This window comes from Canis lupus, chromosome 14 (genome assembly GCF_011100685.1).
Source record: "Canis lupus familiaris isolate Mischka breed German Shepherd chromosome 14, alternate assembly UU_Cfam_GSD_1.0, whole genome shotgun sequence".
NCBI lineage: Eukaryota > Metazoa > Chordata > Mammalia > Carnivora > Canidae > Canis > Canis lupus.
In genome coordinates this window covers 25,317,706-25,333,152 of record NC_049235.1, presented here as the reverse complement: position 1 = coordinate 25,333,152, position 15,447 = coordinate 25,317,706, and the positions used below count along the sequence as shown (strand labels likewise).

The 15,447-nt window shown below is 37.0% G+C and overlaps 1 long non-coding RNA gene across 2 annotated transcripts in view; it reads left to right on the top strand.

Annotated features, from left to right (window-relative positions):
• The window catches only part of LOC111098672, a 159,128-nt gene that overhangs the window by 27,814 nt on the left and 115,867 nt on the right, over positions 1–15,447 (top strand). The gene's annotated exons all lie outside the window — the stretch shown is intronic.

Here is a 15,447-nt window from a genome sequence, read left to right as displayed (position 1 = left end):
TACACACAGAGAGAGAGAGAAGAGAGAGAGAGAGAGAGACAGGCAGAGGGCGAAGCACGAAGCAGGCTCCATGCAGGGAGCTGGACATGGGACATGATCCCAGGTCTCCAGGATCAGGCTCTGGGCTGAAGGCAGGTGCTAAACCGCCGAGCCACCCGGGGTGCCCCTGTTTTTGTTTTTGTAAATGTTTCTTTTCACCTTACTCTTTAAAGAATTTCTTCAACGGAAATGAAATTCCCAGTTGGCTGGTTTTATCTTTCAGCAATCCGAAGATACCATTCAATTGTCTTTTAGCTTCCATCATTTCTTTTTTTTTTTTAATAAAATAATTTTTTATTGGTGTTCAATTTACCAACATACAGAATAACACCCAGTGCTCATCCATTCAAGTGTCCCCCTCAGTACCCATCACCCACTCACTCCCACCCTCTGCCCTCCTCCCCTTCCACCACCCCTAGTTCGTTTCCCAGAGTTAGGAGTCTTTATGTTCTGTCTCCCTTTCTGATATTTCCCACACATTTCTTCTCCCTTCCCTTATATTCCCTTTCACTATTATTTATATTCCCCAAATGAATGAGAATGTACACTGTTTGTCCTTCTCCGATTGACTTACTTCACTCAGCATAATACCCTCCAGTTCCATCCACGTGGAAGCAAATGGTGGGTATTTGTCGTTTCTAATGGCTGAGGAATATTCCATTGTATACATAAACCACATCTTCTTGATCCATTCATCTTTCGATGGACACCGAGGCTCCTTCCACAGTTTGGCTATTGTGGACATTGCTGCTATAAACATCGGGGTGCAGGTGTCCCGGCGTTTCATTGCATCTGTATCTTTGGGGTAAATCCCCAGCAGTGCAATTGCTGGGTCGTAGGGCAGGTCTATTTTCAACTCTTTGAGGAACCTCCACACAGTTTTCCAGAGTGGCTGCACCAGTTCCCATTCCCACCAACAGTGTAAGAGGATTCCTTTTTCTCCACATCCTCTCCAACATTTGTGGTTTCCTGCCTTGTTAATTTTCCCCATTCTCACTGGTGTGAGGTGGTATCTCATTGTGGTTTTGATTTGTATTTCCCTGATGGCAAGTGATGCAGAGCATTTCCTCATGTGCATGTTGGCCATGTCTATGTCTTCCTCTGTGAGATTTCTCTTCATGTCTTTTGCCCATTTCATGATTGGATTGTTTGTTTCTTTGGTGTTGAGTTTAAGAAGTTCTTTATAGATCTTGGAAACTAGCCCTTTATCTGATAGGTCATTTGCAAATATCTTCTCCCATTCTGTAGGTTGGCTTTTAGTTTTGTTGACTGTATCCTTTGCTGTGCAAAAGCTTCTTATCTTGATGAAGTCCCAATAGTTCATTTTTGCTTTTGTTTCTTTTGCCTTCGTGGATGTATCTTGCAAGAAGTTACTATGGCCAAGTTCAAAAAAGGTGTTGCCTGTGTTCTCCTCTAGGATTTTGATGGAATCTTGTCTCACATTTAGATCTTTCATCCATTTTGAGTTTATCTTTGTGTATGGTGCAAGAGAGTGGTCTAGTTTCATTCTTCTGCATGTGGATGTCCAATTTTCCCAGTACCATTTATTGAAGAGACTGTCTTTCTTCCAATGGATAGTCTTTCCTCCTTTATCGAATATTAGTTGACCATAAAGTTCAGGGTCCACTTCTGGGTTCTCTATTCTCTTCCATTGATCTATGTGTCTGTTTTTGTGCCAGTACCACACTGTCTTGATGACCACAGCTTTGTAGTACAACCTGAAATCTGGCATTGTGATGCCCCCAGATATGGTTTTCTTTTTTAAAATTCCCCTGGCTATTTGGGGTCTTTTCTGAATCCACACAAATCTTAAAATAATTTGTTCTAACTCTCTGAAGAAAGTCCATGGTATTTTGATAGGAATTGCATTAAACGTGTATATTGCCCTGGGTAACATTGACATTTTCACAATATTAATTCTGCCAATCCATGAGCATGGAATATTTTTCCATCTCTTTGTGTCTTCCTCAATTTCTTTCAGAAGTGTTCTATAGTTTTTAGGGTATAGATCCTTTACCTCTTTGGTTAGGTTTATTCCTAGGTATCTTATGCTTTTGGGTGCAGTTGTAAATGGGATTGACACCTTAATTTCTCTTTCTTCAGTCTCATTGTTAGTGTATAGAAATGCCACTGACTTCTGGGCATTGATTTTGTATCCTGCCATGCTACCAAATTGCTGTATGAGTTCTAGCAATCTTGGGGTGGAGGCTTTTGGGTTTTCTAGGTTAGAGTATCATGTCATCGGCGAAGAGGGAGAGTTTGACTTCTTCTTTGCCAATTTGAATGCCTTTAATGTCTTTTTGTTGTCTGATTGCTCAGGCTAGGACTTCTAGTACTATGTTGAATAGCAGTGATGAGAGTGGATATCACTGTCTTGTTCCTGATCTTAGGGGGAAGGCTCCCAGTGCTTCCCCATTGAGAATGATATTTGCTATGGGCTTTTTGTAGATGGCTTTTAAGATGTCGAGGAAAGTTCCCTCTATCCCTACACTCTGAAGAGTTTTGATCAGGAATGGATGCTGTATTTTGTCAAATGCTTTCTCTGCATCTAATGAGAGGATCATATGGTTCTTGGTTTTTCTCTTGCTGATAAGATGAATCACATTGATTGTTTTACAAGTGTTGAACCAGCCTTGTGTCCCGGGGATAAATCCTACTTGGTCATGGTGAATAATTTTCTTAATGTATTGTTGGATCCTACTGGCTAGTATCTTGTTGAGAATTTTTGCATCCATGTTCATCAGGGATATTGGTCTGTAATTCTTTTTGGTGGGGTCTTTGTCTGGTTTTGGAATTAAGGTGATGCTGGCCTCATAGAACGAATTTGGAAGTACTCCATCTCTTTCTATCTTTCCAAACAGCTTTAGTAGAATAGGTATGATTTCTTCTTTAAACGTTTGATAGAATTCCCCTGGGAAGCCATCTGGCCCTGGACTCTTGTGTCTTGGGAGGTTTTTGATGACTGCTTCAATTTCCTCCCTGGTTATTGGCCTGTTCAGGTTTTCTATTTCTTCCTGTTCCAGTTTTGGTAGTTTGTGGCTTTCCAGGAATGCGTCCATTTCTTCTAGATTGCCTAATTTATTGGCGTATAGCTGTTCATAATATGTTTTTAAAATCCTTTGTATTTCCTTGGTGTTGGTAGTGATCTCTCCTTTCTCATTCATGATTTTATTAATTTGAATCTTCTCTCTCTTCTTTTTAATAAGGTTGGCTAATGGTTTATCTATCTTATTAATTCTTTCAAAGAACCAACTCCTGGTTCTGTTGATCTGTTCCACAGTTCTTCTGGTCTCGATTTCGTTGAGTTCTGCTCGAATTTTAATTAACTCTCTTCTTCTGCTGGGCGTGGGGTCCATCTGCTGTTTTTTCTCTAGCTCCTTTATGTGTAAGGTTAGCTTCTGTATTTGAGTTTTTTCCAGTTTTTTGAGGGATGCTTGTATTGCGATGTATTTCCCCCTTAGGACTGCTTTTGCTGCATCCCAAAGATTTTGAACGGTTGTATCTTCATTCTCATTAGTTTCCATGAATCTTTTTAATTCTTCCTTAATTTCCTGGTTGACCCTTTCATCTTTTAGCAGGATGATCCTTAACCTCCACGTGTTTGAGGTCCTTCCAAACTTCTTGTTGTGATTTAGTTCTAATTTCAAGGCATTATGGTCTGAGAATATGCAGGGGATGATCCCAATCTTTTGGTATCGGTTCAGACCCGATTTGTGACCCAGTATGTTGTCTATTCTGGAGAAAGTTCCATGTGCACTTGAGAAGCATGTGTATTCAATTGAATTTGGATGTAAAGTTCTGTAGATATCTGTGAAATCCATCTGGTCCAGTGTATCATTTAAAGCTCTCGTTTCTTTGGAGATGTTGTGCTTAGAAGACCTATCGAGGGTAGAAAGAGCTAGATTGAAGTCACCAAGTATGAGTGTATTATTATCTAAGTATTTCTTCACTTTGGTTAATAATTGGTTTAAATATTTGGCAGTTCCCACATTCGGGGCATATATATTGAGGATTGTTAAGTCCTCTTATTGGATAGATCCTTTAAGATCCTTTAAGTATGAGATAGTGTCCCTCTTCATCCCTCACTACTGTCTTCGGGGTAAATTTTAGTTTATCTGATATAAGGATGGCTACCCCTGCTTTCTTTTGAGGACCATTCGAATGGTAAATGGTTCTCCAACCTTTTGTTTTCACGGTGTAGGTGTCCTTCTGTCTAAAATGAGTCTCTTGTAGACAGCAAATAGATGGGTCCTGCTTTTTTATCCAGTCTGAAACCCTGCGCCTTTGATGGGGTCATTAAGCCCGTTCACATTCAGAGTTACTATTGACAGATATGAGTTTAGTGTCATCATGATATCTATTCAGTGCTTGTTTTTGTGGATTGTTCCACTGAACTTCTTCTTAAAGGGGAATTTTAAGAGTCCCCCTTAAAATTTCTTGCAGAGCTGGTTTGGAGGTCACATATTCTTTCAGTTGCTGCCTGTCTTGGAAGCTCTTTATCTCTCCTTCCATTTTGATTGAGAGCCTTGCTGGATAAAGTATTCTTGGTTGCATGTTCTTCTCATTTAGGACCCTGAATATATCCTGCCAGCCCTTTCTGGCCTGCCAGGTCTCTGTGGAGAGGTCTGCTGTTACCCTAATACTCCTCCCCATAAAAGTCAGGGATTTCTTGTCTCTTGCTGCTTTAAGGATCTTCTCTTTATCTTTGGAATTTGCAAGCTTCACTATTAAATGTCGAGGAGTTGAATGGTTTTTATTGATTTTAGGGGGGGGATCTCTCTATTTCCTGGATCTGAATGCCTGTTTCCCTTCCCAGATTAGGAAAGTTTTCAGCTAGGATTTGTTCCAATACATATTCTGGCCCTCTGTCCCTTTCGGCGCCCTCAGGAACCCCAATTAAACGTAGGTTTTTCTTCCTCAGGCTGTCGTTTATTTCCCTTAATCTGTCTTCATGGTCTTTTAATTGTCTCTTTTTTCCTCAGTTTCCCTCTTTGCCATCAACTTGTCTTCTATGTCACTCACTCGTTCTTCCACCTCGTTAACCCTCGTCGTTAGGACTTCTAGTTTGGATTGCATCTCATTCGATTGATTTTTAATTTCTGCCTGATTAGCTCTAAATTCTGCAGTCATGAAGTCTCTTGAGTCCTTTATACTTTTTTCTAGAGCCACCAGTAGCTGTATAATAGTGCTTCTGAATTGGCTTTCTGACATTGAATTGTAATCCAGATTTTGTAACTCTGTGGGAGAGAGGACTGTTTCTGATTCTTTCTTTTGAGGTGAGATTTTCCTTCTAGTCATTTAGCTCTGTGCAGAGTGGCCAAAAACAAGTTGTATTGGGAAAAGGAGAAAAAGAGAGAGAGAGAAGGAAAGAAAAGAGAAAAAGAAAAAAGAAAAAAGGAAGAAAAAAAGGAAAAAATAGAAGAAAAAGAGAGAGAAAAAGAAAGAAAGGTGAAAAAAAGGTGGGGGAAGCAATCAGAAATAAAAAAGAAAAAAAAAAAAATCCACGGGGGAGTATCTTCTGATTCTGTGTACTTTAAGTCCCTTGACTTCCCCTGGAACTTGTCCCTCTAGCTGGTCTTCTGGGGGAGGGGCCTGTTGTGCTGAGTTTCAGGTGTTAGCACTTGGGGGAGCTGCTCTGCCCCCTGCCTGGTGCAGGGCTCAGTGGGGGTTGTTTACCCCGTGAGGCCCCAGGAGGAACAGCCCCAGTGGCGGGGCAGCTCTGGTAACCTGGAGTAGCCCCCGCAGTAACCCCGGAGCTCTCCGTCTGCAGGGCCTGGAGGCTCCAGGGCGGGGCCGCTGATGTGCTCAGCTGGGGCAGGAGCGTCCTTGCTGTCCTGGGCCCTCCCGGCCTCTGCCTGTCCCGGGGGAGGCCGGATCCTGGGCTGTGTCCCGGCGCCCTGTGCTCCGGAGCCTGCGCTGTTGGATTCGCGCTCCCACCCCGCAGCCCCCAGGGAGCCGCCCCCGAGCCCCCCGGAGCTGCTCCTGGGACCGCGCAGCTCCCTCCGCACGGAGCCTCTTCCTCCGCCTGAGCCCCTTGGAGCTGCCCCCTCCGCGCAGCCCCCTCCGCGGAGCCGCCGCCCGAGCCCCTCCAGCTGCTCCGGGTCCCGCCGTGCGCGCTGCAGCCCTTTGGGAGCTCGGCGCATCTCCCGGGGCGCAGGTGTCTGTTACTGTCCCAGGGAACCCGAGGGCATCCTCGCCCTCCTGGGTCCTGCTCCACCTCCCTGCGAGCCCCTTTCCGCCCGGGAAGGTCGGTGCAGCTCCTGCTCCTCCGGGACGGGGCTCTCCTGTCCTGGGGAGACTCGCCCCGGCCTCAGCCCGGGTCCTCGCGGGGCCCCTCCCCCTTGGAGGCCTTTTGTTTCTTTACTTCTTTTTCCCGGTCTTCCTACCTTGGTAGAAGCGCGAACTCTTCTCACTGTAGCATTCCAGCTGGTCTCTCTTTAAATCTCAGGCCGAATTCGTAGATTTTCAGGATGATTTGGAGGTTATCTAGGTACTTTGGTGGGGACAGGTGACTTGGGGACCCTACTCTTCCGCCGTCTTGCCCCTCCTCTCTCCGCTTCCATCATTTCTGTTGAAAAATTGGGATAGATCCTGTTTTTGCTACTTTGAAGAGTGTATGTCTTTATTGTCTGACAGTATTTAAGACTTACTCTTTGTTTTCAATTTTCAACAATTTTGCTATTTTATGTCTAGCATAGTTTGTTTTGAAGTTGCTTTGGGTTGATAATGCTTTCTCGACTATGGCTGGATGTCTAATTCAGAAAATTCTTAGCTATTATCTCTTTAAAAATTATTTCTGCCACTACCCTCTAATCTATTTCAGAACTGTAAATGTGTATATATATATATATATATATATATATATATATATGTAACTTACCATCTTATCTATGTTATACTTTTATGTATTTTCAATTCTTTTTGTTTTTGTGTCAGCCTCATATTTTCTACTATTCTTATCTATTTATTTTTGCTTTGTCTAATTGCTTTTGCTTTGTCTAATTGTATGTTAAATCTGTCTATTCTGTTATTCATTTTAGTTGCTATGTATTTTAGGATTAGATTTCCATATGATTCTATTTTTCTAAATTTTCGTTTCATTTTTTTTCCATTTCCTCATCTCTTTTCTTCAACTTATCAATAACAGTTATTTTCAGACTGATTTCTTATATCTCCAATTTTTTGAGGAACAATAGATCTGTTTTTATCATGTTTTTCTTTTGATCCTGTCTACTCATATGGCTAGCAATTTTTTATTGAATATAGTTACAATTTGGGAAAAGTAGTTTATCTCTGGACAATGTGTTCTTCATTGAGAGATTAACATTTATTTCTGACAGGTAGAGAAAAATGTATCTCCTTAATTTAATCAGAAAGTGAGCAGATTCAAGCTGAGTTTCAAAACTTTTGAAGCCTTATCTATTTACACTGAGCCCTAGAGTTTCTTAGGGAGTCTCAGTTTTGGTGAGCCCTAACCTCTAGTTTTTATCTCTCCTGAATTTGATAGGGCTATGTGCTTGGTTTATCTTTTCTTCTACTTACCTGTAAATTTCTATTCGGTGCATAGCCTCTCTTTCCCTTATGAGTCTTCAAATGCCACAAGGCAAAAACAGTTCTCAAACTGCTAGATTAACTTGAATGTATTTCCAGGTCTAAGAGATCTTGGTATGTCAAATTTGGTGTTTTAGTAGCTCTCCCATAACTTCAAAGCAATTCATTTTGCATATTATGAAATTTTACTAAATTCTCTCAGCAAATTAATCCATCACAGGCAAAAGTAGACTTTGTCTTACATTTTTTTCTCTAACATCTCAAAAGTCATTCTGGAAATTGTCTACACTGGAAGATCCACTGGGGAAAATAAAATGAATAGATCACCAATCTCATAACCCAAAACTCAAAAAAGATTCCTGATGGATTGCATCTTATTTATCATTTAGATACAGTATTTCTGACATAGAAAATGATGTACAATAGACAGTCAGCATTTTGATCGAATTAAATTTTAATTTTTAAGTGAAAATCCTGATATTGTTTGCAAAGAAGCTCAAGATAATTTTAGCCTTTTCTTTGTAGACTCTCAGAGCTACTGAAATGATAACTGTAGTTCAATGTTTTTAATGGTATACTGGGACTTCCCATTGTAGTAATTTTTGTAGTACATTTCCTCACTCAGTCTAACAAAACCTCCTAAACTGACTGATTTCTTTAAAGCCTATTTTCTCCTATGAAATTGATTTTTGCTAATAAGATAGTAAGAATTAAATTTAACTTAGAAAACCTAAAGACTGCTTCAACACAGTCACTTTTAAATATTTTTTATAATATATGAACTATATAGAAGGCAACCTTCTATGATTAGGGTGGAAGACCTAAACCCTTAATGTTTTATCCTCTCCATCATACAAATGACAGGCTCCACCCTCCTGCTAAAATGTCCTTCTTGCATTGAACACAAATGCACCCCTGCTTTAAAAAAAAAGAAAAGAAAAATATATAAAGGAAGGTAAAAAGAAAAAAGGAGGGAAAGAAGGAAGAGAGAAAGAAGAAATGAAGAGAGCAGCAATATGTTGCCTCTAGCAGAGCAAAAAGTTTTCAGTTAAGCAAGGTAATTGGTAAATCCTTTAATGTTTAGTTTAGATATGGGCTGATGATCCATGTATATTATTATAAGAGAGAAAGCCTGAAAATAATTTCTGTTCACTTTCTATTTTGACCTTGTGCTTTAACTTAGAAGTTGAAATAATCATTCCTTTCTAAACAAAGTGCCCACAACCATTGTGAAAATAGCCCTGATTGATACATGATGGCCCACAATTTGGTTATTCCAGCTCTGGTTTGCTTAGGAGTTTTAAATGTTCTCGCTGCAGGTACAAAGGTAAAGATAGGTAAGCACATGAGGGATACATTTCTGAAGCAGTTTCAATATTTTTTAAGGAAGCATAAAAAAACATATGCAAAAAACACCACGAATTATTTTTTATTCAACTTACTAAGTATAGAGGTAAGAATCACGTAAAATAAAGTAAATGATAAATTTGAAGAGTTAGAATTATATTTTAAACTTATTGGTGTTATTTCCTATGAGCTTAGTAGCATGAAAAAGTCTCTTTTAACCAAAACATTATATCCATAAGTTTCACTTATTATATCATATATGAAGCAAGAGAAATAAAAGTAGAAATGTTTAGCTTAATCTTCCTGTCTCTAAGTACAGAATGAAATAAAATATGATGTATTTAATATGCATTAATCACTATATCTTTTCTGTCATCCTTTTCATTGATGATACTAATGAAATTCAGAAAAGACTCTTTTCTAAAATGTGCAAATGTCTTATAGGAACAGAGTTTTGTATTTTTTTAACGTCTCTATAACAGATACAAGACTGCCTGAGGGTTCTCTTTGAGAAATGAGAAGCATTAAAATAGTATGAAGAAAAAAGTATCTTCTTTCTCAGCCTGTCCATATTCCTACTTTAAAAAAATGTTTGAAAACAATTTCATTATTTGCAGTTATAATCAATGTACTTTTTAAAATTCAGTGTGAATGAAGAAAATGTAGTTAGACTCAAATGTTCATATTAATATAAGAAGTCTACACTTTCAAAGGAAAATATAAAATATAGTCCTAAAAGAGACCTGAGAGAATGCTCTCCCCAATTCCATTGATCTTAAACCTGCTAATCCCATTCTATCTTACCTTACAATTTAAAATATAGGTCTATGAGGTTAAAATCTGCTCATTAATTTTCATCTTTATATGCCCCTGGACTCTGAATCTGACTTTGGCTATGGTTCTTCCCTTCCATTGTGCTTCCTGGAACTCTTATTTTATGGGTCACAAACACCCACACAGTTTTATCCCATTGATGAAACTCTAGTTAGGATCCATGATTTTGATCAAAATTTGGATTTCTCTGAAGATACCACTTTCTAGACAACTTATTTCCTTTTGACTCTTGAATAAAGATCTCTGCTCATTTGAGATTCATGCCATATGGTTGATTTATGCTCTGCCATCATCTCTCTCTCATTCTTATCAGTTTTTTTTTTTTCTTCATTTACTAAGGCTTTGGAGTTTGGTCTGCAATCTCACAATAGTGCAAGATGACAAAAGTGTCCATGTAGTGACTGTCCAAAATCCAGGCTACTAGTGCCTTGATGTCCTTAATTCCCATGGAAATTCTGAAATTTACTCTTGCCTTTACCCATAAGGTCCTCATCTATGAAACTTGTAATAGAGAATATTCTTTCCAACAGAGAATATTCTGTTCTTTCACTTCATCTAAACCTCTATACTGTTGTCCTTTTCATGTTTAATGAAACATTTTTAAATGTTTTTCATTGTGTTGTAATTATGGTATATCACAGTAAAATAGCATATGTTTACTGGTAATAAATATTAAGTTTACTTGCTTCCTTTGATAAGGTAGGAGAAATAGGCTTGACTATCTGTTAAATTATTTTTTTTTCTGAATTTTTCATTTTAAGACATTTTTTGCCATTAACTCTTTGGAGATTATCTTTGAACAAAAATGATCTCATCCATTCTAAATTGTTTTAAAATATTGAATGTTTGTATATCAATGACTAACTGCATCTGCTTCTGAAGTTAAAGAAAAATAGTATGTGAATTTACTTTAAGTTTCTTTGGAAGAATATTTCTAACCTTAACCATCCACTAAATATATTTTAAATTAAAAAGCAAGTCAGATATTAAAATCAATCCAATTGTCAATTGCTTATCTGGGTAATCTCTGACCCAACTTCCAGTGTTTTAATAATCTCCAACAATTTCTGAATCACACATGATCACAAATGATGTGATAGAATCCAACACATTTTTAAGAGACTCTATAGTTTGCTACATGTTACTGTTGGAATTTAATACTATTTAAATGAGTTTGACAATATGGAGGAAACGAGAAGGAGGAAAGTGTCTACTAAAATAATCACATGAATTAATAAGTTATGAGTTAATATTGTTCCATGGATATTGACTGAAGACAATTTCTTGGGCCATAGACAAAAGACAGGGTGGTCCCTGGGTGGCTCAGTGATTTAGCGCCTGCCTTGGGCTCAGGGCCTGATCCTGGAGACCTGGGATCAAGGATCAAGTCCCGCATCGGGCTCCTTGGATGGAGCTTGCTTCTCCCTCTGCTTATGTCTCTGTCTCTGTCTCTGTCTCTCTCTCTCTCATGAATAAATAAATAAATAAAATCTTAAAAAAAGAAGACAATGTATTACTCATAGTAGTAAGTGTTAGGCAGAGTAACATCATTGCACTGTTTTCTCAGAAACCAAATCTTATAGAGTAGCATAAAGAGTCATGTAGAGCCTGCTCATGCAGAGGGCAAACCATAGGAGATGATTTTTAAATTTAGGAAACCTGCCATTTATCTAGCAAGCAGTAAGCAAGCCTATTATTTTCCATAGGGTAAACAGGCACAGTTCATGATTACTTGATGCGTTCCTGTGGTACATCATCTCACTCATCAGAAAAAAAAAAGTAAACTCATTAACGATTCTGAGAAGTAGCACTGGTGAACGAACAATCATGGCCTTTTGAGTCTGGACATTTAATCAGGGTGTGTGGGAGCAGGGACTATAGAAGACTGCTTTCCAAAATGATACCTTCCCTAACTTTAAAATTTTACAAATACTAAAATTAAAGACTTTACATATGTATTTAGAGGTATTCTACAAAGATGGACTATTAAGTAGATTTTGGATCTCTTTCCATTTCTCACAAAACTTCATCACCTTTAAACACTAAGTATGCCACAACAGTGTGCACTTAAATGTCTTCATTTTTCTCATTATACTTACTTCCCCGATTTTCATCTCTCATGTTATCTAAATTAATGAAGACATAACCATATATTTCATTCAAGTATTGCACAATTTTCTGCTTGTTAAGTTTTTTACAATGTTGTATAATTTGGACTCAGGGATATCATTCAATTCATTGAAACACAGGAAACTTTAAATAGCTTGTGACATTTTCTATGCACTTGTCACTATTTCTCCACCATCAGTCCTAGGATTTGTTTCTAGGATTTGTTTGCCTCAAGTAATCTTTTATTTCCATTTTTCTGTTTAGAGACACCCTTCCTGAAGTCATTCTTCCCAGTCTAATCTTGACTGGTTGCTCCAGAATTCGTTCTGTGTATATGATTCTGAGATTTTTTATCTCTTGTCATCCTGCAAATTCACTTTACTTTCTTCTGTTTGGATCCTCTAGCTTCTGAATCACATACTTTCCTTCAGTTATTCCTTCTTCAGTATTCTTTCTCTGCGGAGATCCAAATTTCTAACTTAAACTATTTCTCTATAGAAATTCTTTTAATATTTCTTGAAAAGTAGGTCTTTTTTTTTTTTTTAACAAATTCTCTTTGTTTATTTTGTCTGAGATAGTCTTTATTTCTTCATTTTCAAAGGCTAATTTCACAGAGTAAAGAATTGTAGATTGGTGGGTTTTTCTCCCCACTAACACTTTAAATATTCACTCTACTCTCTTCTTTTTTGTATGACTTCTCAGGAGAAATCAGATGCCATTCTTCTCTTTATTTCTCTATAGGTATGTTTTTCCCCACCTCTGGCTTCTTTCAGGAGTTTTTCATTTTTTATTTTCAGCAGTTTGAAATTATATGCCTAGGTGTAGTTTTTTAATTGTTTCTTAGTTGTTTGTTTATAATTTTATCCTGCTTGGTGTTCTCTGTATTTTCAGATCTGTGGTTGTTTTCTGATGTTAATTTGGGGGAAATTCTCAGCCATTATTGTTTCAAATATTTCTTCTGTTTCTTCCTTCTATTTCTGGTATCCCATTACACCTATGCTTTGTCTTTTTTAATTGTTCCACAGCCCTTCAATGTTCTGTCCTTTTACCTTCAGTCTCTATTCTCTTTGCTTTTTTGTTCTTATGGATTGTCTTGTTATATCTTTTACCTCAATGATTCTTTCTTCAGTCTTGTCCAGTCTACTAATAAGCCTATAAAAGACATTCATCATTTTTGTTACAATATTTTTTATCTTTAGCATTTTTTTTGGTTCTTTTTTAGGATTTCCATCTCTCTGCTTTAATTGCCCATCTGTTCTTGTAGCTCTTAGCATATTAGTCATAGTTTATTAAATTCCCAGTCTGATAGTTCCAACATCCCTGCCATGTCTGTTTCCAGTGGTTGCTCTGTCTCTTCAAATTGAGCTTTTTGATTTTTGGTAAGCCTTGTAATTTTTTCTTGACATCCAGACATAATACATTGGGTAAAAGGAACTTCTATAAATAAGCCTTTAGAAATGTAGGAGGCTTCTGAAAAGGAAAACAAGATATATCAGGCTATCCAGCTGAATCACTGATATGATATGCAATTTTGAAAAATATTTTTATAAAGATGCATTCAATTTAAGTAGAATTTCTATAGCCATCAATGTTGCAGATTAGATTAGTGATCTTCTAACATTTTGCACACTTTTCTAGAAAATAATTTTGGACAATGGTGCACACCTTTACACATTGTTGTTATCTTAATTTTAGCATACTTTGTTGAAATTTAAATTTCTACAAATAATGTAATTTCAAGTCTGTTTAGAGTATAGGTATGCTAAATGAAATTTTATCACTTTAAAAAATGTATTCAATGTATTTAGATTCCTCTAAATATTGTGTTAATTTAATATCCACCATAACCACCTAAAAATTATATCAAGGCATTAATATTCTTTTTTTATAATTAGAAATTTTAACTGGTTACTTTTTCACTTAAAACTCATATTTTTTCCACTTCCCTGTAGAAAGTTACCCTAATATATTTTATGTTTCAATGTATTTTGTAATTAGTATAGTATACTGCAATAACTGTGCATATATACATTTATATTTCTTTTCATAAATTACAAAAGCAAATATATAATTTATTTTAAATTTCTGGGAAGTATAATACTCAAATCATTGAAATTTTTCTTCTGGATTAAATTATCATTCCAATTATTACTAGTATACAATTTATCAAAAAATAAATATATTGCCAATTTTGAAAACAATCTTAAAATGTAAAATTTTATGGTAAAATGCATTTCTTATTGGTATGATTAAGTGTTTTCACAATTAGCTTATACATATTTTGATGGACATTTCAGAGAGAAGTTAGGTTTAGTAGTAACTCTTTTCCTGCTTTTTGTTTGTGTGTGTGTGGGTGTTTGTAAAAGGAATCATTGAGAAATCACAGTCACAAAAAGTAGTGTGGAAAAAGAAAGGGATTTTTATAGCAATGTTGTTTCATTCTTTGAACATTGTTTGGATTTCATGCCAAAAGTCACGTTGTGACTTGCCAATAGACATTATTTTTTACGAACTAATAAAAGTCAGTTTGGTTCCATTCTAATTTTGTTGCACTAAGCAAAAATTGGAAAGCACTGAAATTGCTGAACTATTTGTTATCCTTTGAGCCATTGATTTTCTCAACAAAGACCCAAATTGCCCCTTTATTTGGCAGGCTGGGATGTCTGTATCCATGGAAATGAACCTTACAAGATAAGGGAGCAATGGGACTTAGACCTTTATATTAACATAGGAAGAGGATAATTTCAAAAAGAATGATGGCAACTGAGAACAGTGAAAGTGCAATCAGGTAGATACATTTTAGGAGAGCAGTGAAGAATAAGGATCTGGAAATGGAAATCTGTTTTTGGAAAGTCTTTCTTTAGTTCCAGTTGTGCAAGTGCCATAGATTGGAGATAGTTGTTCCTGTCAAACTGAAAATTCTGTTGTTTAAGAAATACCCTCCAAAAGTGTAGCAAACAGCCTTAGAAAGGGAAAGCTCAAAATACTGTAAATAAAAAATCCCTACAGGTCACAAAGATCCATTTAAAAAAAAAAAGATTTAAAGGAAGGCCTTGAAGCAATGGTTGGGATTTAGTATCATTAAAAGGGAAGAAAATAAGGCCAAGATCTTGAGGGAGGAAGGAGTTAATAGTGGTATCCCTACATAAACTTGAGTTTATAGGTCAATAAACACAGGTAAAAAACAAGGAAATGTTTTTATCTTTGAACTCAGCATAAGTTTAAAAAATAAGTTCCTGAGAATTCATGAAAAGGTTGGTCTTTCAACATAAAAGAGGTGGAGGTTGACTCTGTAGTAGCTATATGGTCTAGGGACCACAAGTCAAAAGATAACCATGAAAGGTTGTTCCAAATTTCTGATAAACCTGAGAAAACACTAACCTGCTCTAAAGTGACTAGTTTTCAGGGGTTACCAATAGTTTCATAGTTTGCAGACATTAATGTGTGAGCACACAGATTAAATTATTAAAACCACAAGGAAAGCCCCACAATAAAGAGGAGTCAGCAGATCTACTAATACAAAAATTAGACAACAGGAATAGGGATATATCACATGGTGAAACTGCT